This window comes from Paramisgurnus dabryanus, unplaced genomic scaffold, assembly GCF_030506205.2.
Source record: "Paramisgurnus dabryanus unplaced genomic scaffold, PD_genome_1.1 h2tg000288l_1_31600__unordered_in_group5, whole genome shotgun sequence".
Taxonomy (NCBI): Eukaryota; Metazoa; Chordata; class Actinopteri; order Cypriniformes; family Cobitidae; genus Paramisgurnus; species Paramisgurnus dabryanus.
Genome location: NW_027394174.1, coordinates 2501 through 12500, shown reverse-complemented (window position 1 = coordinate 12500; position 10000 = coordinate 2501). Strand labels below are relative to the sequence as shown.

Here is a 10000-nt window from a genome sequence, read left to right as displayed (position 1 = left end):
GTTGACCAACTGCTGGAGATCGTTTCGGGTTGACCAACGGTTTGGTTCTCCAGAGGGGCCGGGAGTATGGGGCTTAGGCCGGGGGGGAGTGCTTAAGAGTGGGTGCCCGGGACCGAACGGTGCGCCGGGTACGGGCTCCAGGGTGTCCGTGGCTGGTTCCGAGGCCGGCCTCGGGTGCACGGTGGTCGGGTAGAGGGGCCACCGTCCTCGGGGGTCCGGGGCCGGCCTCGGGTGCACTGTGGTCGGGTAGAGGTGCCACCGTCCTCGGGGGTCCGAGGCCGGCCTCGGGTGCACTGTGGTCGGGTAGAGGTGCCACAGTTCTCGGGGTCGTATCTCGGCCGGGGAAAGGGTTAGAGAGGCGAGGGTTGGCTCGTTGGAAAGGTCCCTCCGCGGGGCGTCCGAGGGTGGGTGTCCCGAAGGGCTGCGGCGAAGGGCTCCGGAGCTACGGCCGTGGGAATATCAAGGGGTGGTACCCCGTATCTCGGCCGGGGAAAGGGTTAGAGAGGCGAGGGTTGGCTCGTTGGAAAGGTCCATTCGCGGGGCGTCCGAGGGTGGGTGTCCCGAAGGGCTGCGGCGAAGGGCTCCGGAGCTACGGCCGTGGGAATATCAAGGGGTGGTACCCCGTATCTCGGCCGGGGAAAGGGTTAGAGAGGCGAGGGTTGGCTCGTTGGAAAGGTCCCTCCGCGGGTCGTCCGAGGGTGGGTGTCCCGAAGGGCTGCGGCGAAGGGCTCCGGAGCTACGGCCGTGGGAATATCAAGGGGTGGTACCCCGTATCTCGGCCGGGCTTAGGGTTAGAGAGGCGCGGGTTGGCTCGTTGGATAGGTCCGCTCCGGTAGAGCAACCGACCCAAGGGACGAGTCGATCCGACCCAAGGCGCCCGAGCTACGGGCGTTTAAAGGTCAGGCGGTGGTGCCCCGTATCTCGGCCGGGCTTGGGGTTAGAGAGACGCGGGTTGGCTCGTTGGAAAGGTCCCCTCCGGTGGAGCAACCGACCCAAAGGGCGAAGTCCTGGGACTTTGTGCGCCGGAGCTACGGGCGTTTAAAGGTCAGGCGGTGGTGCCCCGTATCTCGGCCGGGCTTAGGGTTAGAGAGACGAGGGTTGGCTCGTTGGAAAGGGCCGCTCCGGTAGAGCAACCGACCCAAAGGGCGAGTCGATCCGAGCAAAGGCGTCCGAGCTGCGGCCGTGGGAAAATCCGCGGAGGGACCGCCGTATCTCGGCCGGGCTTGGGGTTAGGGAGAAGCGGGTAGGCTCGTTCGAAAGGTCCCCTCGGGTGGAGCAACCGACCCAAAGGGCGAGTCGATCCGAGCAAAGGCGCCCGAGTTACGGCCGTTTAAAGGTCAGGCGGTGGTACCCCGTATCTCGGCCGGGCTTAGGGTTAGAGAGACGAGGGTTGGCTCGTTGGAAAGGTCCGCTCGGGTGGAGCAACAGACCCAAAGGGCGAGTCGATCCGAGCAAAGGCGCCCGAGCTGCGGCCGTTGGAAAATCCGGGGAGGGACCGCCGTATCTCGGCCGGGCTTAGGGTTAGAGAGAAGCGGGTTGGCTCGTTGGATAGGGCCGCTCCGGTAGAGCAACCGACCCGAAGGGCGAGTCGATCCGAGCAAAGGCGCCCGAGCTGCGGCCGTGGGAAAATCCGCGGAGGGACCGCCGTATCTCGGCCGGGCTTAGGGTTAGAGAGAAGCGGGTTGGCTCGTTGGATAGGGCCGCTCCGGTAGAGCAACCGACCCAAAGGGCGAGTCGATCCGAGCAAAGGCGCCCGTGCTGCGGCCGTGGGAAAATCCGCGGAGGGACCGCCGTATCTCGGCCGGGCTTAGGGTTAGAGAGACGAGGGTTGGCTCGTTGGATAGGGCCGCTCCGGTAGGGCAACCGACCCAAAGGGCGAGTCGATCCGAGCAAAGGCGCCCGTGCTGCGGCCGTGGGAAAATCCGGGGAGGGACCGCCGTATCTCGGCCGGGCTTAGGGTTAGAGAGACGAGGGTTGGCTCGTTGGATAGGGCCGCTCCGGTAGAGCAACCGACCCAAAGGGCGAGTCGATCCGAGCAAAGGCGCCCGTGCTGCGGCCGTGGGAAAATCCGGGGAGGGACCGCCGTATCTCGGCCGGGCTTAGGGTTAGAGAGACGAGGGTTGGCTCGTTGGATAGGGCCGCTCCGGTAGAGCAACCGACCCAAAGGGCGAGTCGATCCGAGCAAAGGCGCCCGTGCTGCGGCCGTGGGAAAATCCGGGGAGGGACCGCCGTATCTCGGCCGGGCTTAGGGTTAGAGAGACGAGGGTTGGCTCGTTGGATAGGGCCGCTCCGGTAGAGCAACCGACCCAAAGGGCGAGTCGATCCGAGCAAAGGCGCCCGTGCTGCGGCCGTGGGAAAATCCGGGGAGGGACCGCCGTATCTCGGCCGGGGAAAGGGTTAGAGAGACGAGGGTTGGCTCGTTGGATAGGGCCGCTCCGGTAGAGCAACCGACCCAAAGGGCGAGTCGATCCGAGCAAAGGCGCCCGTGCTGCGGCCGTGGGAAAATCCGGGGAGGGACCGCCGTATCTCGGCCGGGGAAAGGGCTAGAGGCTCGCGGGTAGGCTCGTTCGAAAGCTCCCCTCCGGCATAGCGACCGACCCGAAGGGCGAAGGCCCCGGACCCGAGGCGCCCGAGAAACGGCCGTGGGAAAATCCGGGCATAGACCGCCGTATCTCGGCCGGGGAAGGGGCTAGAGGCTCGCGGGTAGGCTCGTTCGAAAGGCCCCCTCCGGCGGAGCGACCGACCCAAAGGGCGAAGGCCCCGGACCCGAGGCGCCCGAGATACGGCCGCGGGAATTTCCGCGAGCTTCGACCGGACGTATCTCCGGCGGGCGGGGTCGCACGGACCCGAGGCCGGGCTCGTCGGAAAGCCCCGGGACGGACCTTTCGAACGAGACCGGCCGCGCGTCCGGGCGACCTCCGAGGCGGACGCTAGGGGCGCCGGAGCCCCGGACGAGCGAAAATTCCGCGACCACCCGCCCGTATCTCGGCCCGGGAAAGGGCCAGAGACTCGAGGGAGGGCTCGTTCGAAAGCTCCCCTCCGGCATAGCGACCGACCCGAAGGGCGAAGGCCCCGGACCCGAGGCGCCCGAGAAACGGCCGTGGGAAAATCCCGCGGGGGTAGGCCGTATCTCGGCCCCGGAAAGGGCTAGCGACGCGCGGGTGGGCTCGTTCGAAAGGCCCCCCGCGGAGGAGCCACCCACCCGAAGGGCGAAGGCCCCGGACCCGGGGCGCCGGAGCAGCGCGGTAACGAAATTCGAATTTTCGACCGGAAGTATCTCGGGCCCCCGGGGTCGCACGGACCCGCGGCCGGTCTCGTCGGAAAGCCCCGGGCGAGACCTTTCCGACGAGCCCGGCCCCGAGTCCGTAGGACCTTCCCCGGCCGAGATACGGCGCCCGGCAGTTCATTGGCCGATATCTCGGAAACGGGGCGTCGTAGACGCTCCGTGGTATTGGTGACCTTGACGATGCCGGGTCAGACGAGTCGGCCGCGGGCACGGGCCCGGGGGCGCCGGCCGCCAGAGTCGGGTGGCTCGCGCACTTCCAGGCGGGCCGCTCGCGCACCTCCAGGCACCCCGACCCACTCGCCGAGGCCGACCGAGGTGCGCCGTCCCGGCCGCGGACCGGTCGGGGTCCCCTCTCGAAAGGGCAGTAGTGTGAACAGGTGCCATCGGGTATATAGGGGAAGGGGTCCTCTCGAACCAGGCCTTCGAACCCGCGCGAGCCTAGCCCGGCAAGGCTCACCCTCCCCGGCCACGGGTTCGGCCTCCGTCCCCCTGGAGGTCCGGCACCTCCAGGGTCCCCGACCCTGCCTCCCCTGCCCGAGGGGAGGCCTCCGAGGCGGGCCTGACAGGGCGGCCCTCCCTCCTGGAAGTCCGGTTCCTCCAGGGTCCCCGACCCTGCCTCCCCTGCCCGAGGGGAGGCCTCCGAGGCGGGCCTGACAGGGCGGCCCTCCCTCCTGGAAGTATGGTTCCTCCAGGGCACGCGTCCCTACCTCCGTAGCCCAGATGGGTGACTCCGAGGCGGGCCTGACAGGGCGGCCCTCCCTCCTGGAAGTCCGGTTCCTCCAGGGCACACGTCCCTGCCTCCTTAGCCCAGAGAGGTGACTCCGAGGCGGGCCTGACAGGGCGGCCCTCCCTCCTGGAAGTCCGGTTCCTCCAGGGCACACGTCCCTACCTCCGTAGCCCAGATGGGTGACTCGAAAGCGGGCCTGACAGGGCGGCCCTCCCTCCTGGAAGTCTGGTTCCTCCAGGGCACACGTCCCTGCCTCCTTAGCCCAGAGAGGTGACTCCGAGGCGGGCCTGACAGGGCGGCCCTCCCTCCTGGAAGTCCGGTTCCTCCAGGGCACACGTCTCTGCCTCCTTAGCCCAGAGAGGTGACTCCGAGGCGGGCCTGACAGGGCGGCCCTCCCTCCTGGAAGTCCGGTTCCTCCAGGGCACACGTCCCTGCCTCCTTAGCCCAGAGAGGTGACTCCGAGGCGGGCCTGACAGGGCGGCCCTCCCTCCTGGAAGTCCGGTTCCTCCAGGGCACACGTCTCTGCCTCCTTAGCCCAGAGAGGTGACTCCGAGGCGGGCCTGACAGGGCGGCCCTCCCTCCTGGAAGTCCGGTTCCTCCAGGGCACACGTCCCTACCTCCGTAGCCCAGACGGGTGACTCGAAAGCGGGCCTGACAGGGCGGCCCTCCCTCCTGGAAGTCTGGTTCCTCCAGGGCACACGTCCCTGCCTCCTTAGCCCAGAGAGGTGACTCCGAGGCGGGCCTGACAGGGCGGCCCTCCCTCCTGGAAGTCCGTTTCCTCCAGGGCACACGTCCCTACCTCCGTAGCCCAGATGGGTGACTCGAAAGCGGGCCTGACAGGGCGGCCCTCCCTCCTGGAAGTCTGGTTCCTCCAGGGCACACGTCCCTACCTCCGTAGCCCAGATGGGTGACTCGAAAGCGGGCCTGACAGGGCGGCCCTCCCTCCTGGAAGTCTGGTTCCTCCAGGGCACGCGTCCCTGCCTCCGTAGCCCAGATGGGTGACTCCGAGGCGGGCCTGACAGGGCGGCCCTCCCTCCTGGAAGTCTGGTTCCTCCAGGGCACACGTCCCTACCTCCTTAGCCCAGATGGGTGACTCGAAAGCGGGCCTGACAGGGCGGCCCTCCCTCCTGGAAGTCTGGTTCCTCCAGGGCACACGTCCCTACCTCCTTAGCCCAGATGGGTGACTCCGAGGCGGGCCTGACAGGGCGGCCCTCCCTCCTGGAAGTCTGGTTCCTCCAGGGCACGCGTCCCTACCTCCTTAGCCCAGAGAGGTGACTCCGAGGCGGGCCTGACAGGGCGGCCCTCCCTCCTGGAAGTCTGGTTCCTCCAGGGCACACGTCCCTACCTCCTTAGCCCAGATGGGTGACTCGAAAGCGGGCCTGACAGGGCGGCCCTCCCTCCTGGAAGTCTGGTTCCTCCAGGGCACACGTCCCTACCTCCTTAGCCCAGATGGGTGACTCGAAATCGGGCCTGACAGGGCGGCCCTCCCTCCTGGAAGTCTGGTTCCTCCAGGGCACACGTCCCTACCTCCTTAGCCCAGATGGGTGACTCGAAATCGGGCCTGACAGGGCGGCCCTCCCTCCTGGAAGTCTGGTTCCTCCAGGGCACACGTCCCTACCTCCTTAGCCCAGATGGGTGACTCGAAAGCGGGCCTGACAGGGCGGCCCTCCCTCCTGGAAGTCTGGTTCCTCCAGGGCACACGTCCCTACCTCCTTAGCCCAGATGGGTGACTCCGAGGCGGGCCTGACAGGGCGGCCCTCCCTCCTGGAAGTCTGGTTCCTCCAGGGCACACGTCCCTACCTCCTTAGCCCAGAGAGGTGACTCCGAGGCGGGCCTGACAGGGCGGCCCTCCCTCCTGGAAGTCCGGTTCCTCCAGGGCACACGTCCCTACCTCCTTAGCCCAGATGGGTGACTCGAAATCGGGCCTGACAGGGCGGCCCTCCCTCCTGGAAGTCCGGTTCCTCCAGGGCACACGTCCCTACCTCCTTAGCCCAGATGGGTGACTCGAAATCGGGCCTGACAGGGCGGCCCTCCCTCCTGGAAGTCTGGTTCCTCCAGGGCACACGTCCCTACCTCCTTAGCCCAGATGGGTGACTCGAAAGCGGGCCTGACAGGGCGGCCCTCCCTCCTGGAAGTCTGGTTCCTCCAGGGCACACGTCCCTACCTCCTTAGCCCAGATGGGTGACTCGAAAGCGGGCCTGACAGGGCGGCCCTCCCTCCTGGAAGTCTGGTTCCTCCAGGGCACACGTCCCTACCTCCTTAGCCCAGATGGGTGACTCGAAATCGGGCCTGACAGGGCGGCCCTCCCTCCTGGAAGTCTGGTTCCTCCAGGGCACACGTCCCTACCTCCTTAGCCCAGATGGGTGACTCGAAAGCGGGCCTGACAGGGCGGCCCTCCCTCCTGGAAGTCTGGTTCCTCCAGGGCACACGTCCCTACCTCCTTAGCCCAGATGGGTGACTCGAAAGCGGGCCTGACAGGGCGGCCCTCCCTCCTGGAAGTCAGGTTCCTCCAGGGCACACGTCCCTACCTCCGTAGCCCAGAGTGGTGACTCGAAAGCGGACGCGGGAGGGTGTACGTGGCGCACCCCCAGGCCGAAGAGAGGTCTCGTGAGCGGACGCGAGGGTGTACGACAGAAGGCCTGGAAGTCTCTGACTTCCAGGGTCACCGACCCTACCTCATGAGCCCGAAGAGGTGACTCGAATGCGGACGCGGGGGTGTACGTGGCGCACCCCCAGGCCGAAGAGAGGTCTCGTGAGCGGACACGAGAAGTACGACAGAGGGCCTGGAAGCAAAAGCGGGTGACTCGTGCACTTCCAGAAAAGGCAAAAGCGGGTGACTCGTGCACTTCCATAAAGCCGAAAAGAGGTCTCGTGAGCGGACACGAGAAGTACGACAGAGGGCCTGGAGGTAAAAGCGGGTGACTCGTGCACTTCCAGGGTCTCCGACCTTACGGCGCCTTCCGACGCGGGCGCCTCCTCCCGGACGAGCCACGGGAAGGGCCCCTTCTCTCAAGGGGCGGTCGTTTGAACAGGTGCCATCGGGTATATAGGGATGGGTGCCTCGAAGTGGACCTCCAGCGTCCTCCCTCCCTGCGACAGATCCCAAGAAAGGTCTGTGCGCGTCGGTGTGCGATGAACGAAAAACCGTTAAAAGAACTGGAACGGTTGGAACGGACGAAGGGCGTCTGATGTGAGGCAGCGCCCCGGGCGAGTGTCGGCCGAAGGCTCACAATTAAAGAGCTCATACCCGAAAGATGGGAAAAAACGATCCGCCCTGGATCATCAAGGCTAATGCCTAAAAACTAAAGCTACCTTGGGTGATGGAACTCGGCTACGGCCGCAAAACGATCCGCCCTGGATCATCAAGGCTAATGCCTAAAAACTAAAGCTACCTTGGGTGATGGAACTCGGCTACGGCCGCAAAACGATCCGCCCTGGATCAAGGCTACGGCCTAAAAACGGCAAAAAAAGATCCAAAAGTCCCTGGATCAAGGCGCTTCGGCTTAAAACCTGTGAAAAGATCCGCCCTGGATCAAGGCTACGGCCTTAAAACTGCTCAAAAGATCCGCCCTGGATCAAGGCTACGGCCTTAAAACTGCTAAAAAGATCCTAAAGTCTCTGGATCTAGGCTACGGCCTCAAAGACACACGTGTTGTGAGAAAAGATCCGCCCTGGATCTCCAGGCTACGGCCTCAAAGGTTCGACCCGACCATATATGCTCAGACACGGGCGAACACAAAAGCGTAACAACCCCTGTTGGAACCGTCGAAGGATCTCGGCGTCGGCCGTAAAACGGAAACCCCCCGGTCGTCGGTACGCGTGTGGCGGTCGAGGGCCCCCGGCCGCCGGTCGGGCGGGCGCGTGGATAGGTCTCCCGAGCGGTCAAGGAGTCCCGGAAGCCGGTCGGGCGAGCGGCCGGCCCCGGGGCACCCTACCCTCTCGGGCGCACCGACCCCACGCGTTTCGTCTCGGTCGGCGTCCGGGGTTCCGAGACACCCTTATGTATCTGTGTGACAGACGGAGTGGCACACCGTCTGCGGCGGGACAGGGCCGCCGACCGCGATGGAAGTCGAGTGTGGCGGCTTCCAGGGTCCAAGACCCTATAGACGGACGGAGTGGCGACCCGTCTGCGGCGGGCCAGGGCCGCCGACCGCGATGGAAGTCGAGTGGGGCGGCTTCCAGGGTCCAAGACCCTACAGACAGACGGAGTGGCGACCCGTCTGCGGCGGGCCAGGGCCGCCGACCGCGATGGAAGTCGAGTGGGGCGGCTTCCAGGGTCCAAGACCCTACAGACAGACGGAGTGGTGACCCGTCTGCGGCGGGACAGGGCCGCCGACCGTTACGGAAGTCGAGGGGGACGGCTTCCAGGGTCCAAGACCCTATCTGTGTGACAGACGAAGGTGCATCGTCTGGGGCGGGACAGGGCCGCCGACCGCTATGGAAGTCGAGTTGGGTTGCTCGTGAACTTCCAGGGTCCAAGACCCTCTCTTCGTGACCGACGAAGGTGCTCTGTCTGGGGCGGTACGGGGCCGCCGACCGCTATGGAAGTCGAGTTGGGTTGCTCGTGTACTTCCAGGGTCCAAGACCCTCTCTTCGTGACCGACGAAGGTGCTCTGTCTGGGGCGGTACGGGGCCGCCGACCGCTATGGAAGTCGAGTTGGGTGGCTCGTGCACTTCCAGGGTCCAAGACCCAACGCGTTTGACCGACGAAGGTGCCCCGTCCCCGGGCACGGACGGGGACGGGCCCGGCCTCCGGGCCGCCGTGGAAGTCGAGTCGGGTGGCTCTCGCACTTCCAGGGTCCTCGACCCTATCTGTCTGACCGACGAAGGCGCTTCGTCTCGGGCGGGCCAGGGCCGCCAGCCGCTATGGAAGCCGAGTCGGGTGGCTCGTGCGCTTCCAGGGTCCACGACCCTGCCTTCGTGACCGACGAAGGCGCTCTGTCTGGGGCGGTACAGAGCCGGGCCCCGTCCAGCAGGGGACGGTGGCCCGAACAGGTGCCATCGGGTATATAGGGAAGAGCACCTCGCTGATTCTCCAAGGTGATAGGCTACCGGATCCCATGACCTCTCGAGCCCAGCGAGAGGCCTCTCGAGCGGACACAAATGCCTCGAAAAAGTCCCTCTGCACTGAGGTAGTGACGATTCTTATTACGAATGGCAAATCATCCAAGGAAGGGACGAACCCGGCTGGCCTCGGCCGTTAAACGAGCCGGCTTCGTTCGGCCGCTAAACGAACCGGCGTCGTTCGGCCGCAAAACGAACCGGCGTCGGCCGCTAAACGAAACCCCGGGCGGGACAGGGCCGCCCACGTCTCAGCCTTAATGACCCGTTACGGGGTGACGCCCGGATACGCTTTGTGTGTCATGGCCCTGAGATTCTGGAAATCGAACTGCGCCTGGGGCAGGCCTCCGCCCGGCCGACGTTAGCGCGTCGGCCGCCATGGGCGGTCGGTTCCTCCCCGACCCGGCGCTCTCGCCTCCAGGGGGGCTCTCCGGAGCCCGCCCGACCCTTTCCGCGGGAGACTCAGACGGTCCGTCAGACGCGAAGGTCCGCCACCGGCGGCCGGCGAGGGCCTCGGCGACCGAGGGCGGAGACGCCCCCGGCCCGTCGCGGCCACCCGGCCCCGCGAAACGCACCTTTCCTCGGTTACGGCCCACCCGGCCGCCCCTCAGCCTACGAGAGGGGAGAGCCACACGAGAGTGGCCCCGGTCCCGCTCCCCCCGGGGGGTGGAAACCGGGACCCGCGCCGCGTGAACCCCGGGTCAGAGCGAGGCTCTCCTACGGCTACACTACCTGGTTGATCCTGCCAGTAACATATGCTTGTCTCAAAGATTAAGCCATGCAGGTCTAAGTGCACACGGCCGGTACAGTGAAACTGCGAATGGCTCATTAAATCAGTTATGGTTCCTTTGATCGCTCCACCCGTACTTGGATAACTGTGGCAATTCCAGAGCTAATACATGCAAACGAGCGCCGACCCGGCCCGC

The 10000-nt window shown here is 66.0% G+C and overlaps 1 non-coding gene across 1 annotated transcript in view; it reads left to right on the top strand.

Annotated features, from left to right (window-relative positions):
• Nucleotides 1–9803: 9803 nt before the first annotated feature.
• The window catches only part of LOC141281799 (18S ribosomal RNA), a 1856-nt gene continuing 1659 nt past the window's right edge, over nucleotides 9804–10000 (top strand). The window contains exon 1 of the ribosomal RNA XR_012336164.1: nucleotides 9804–10000. This exon is cut by the window's right edge and continues 1659 nt beyond it. This is a non-coding gene — a ribosomal RNA (18S ribosomal RNA).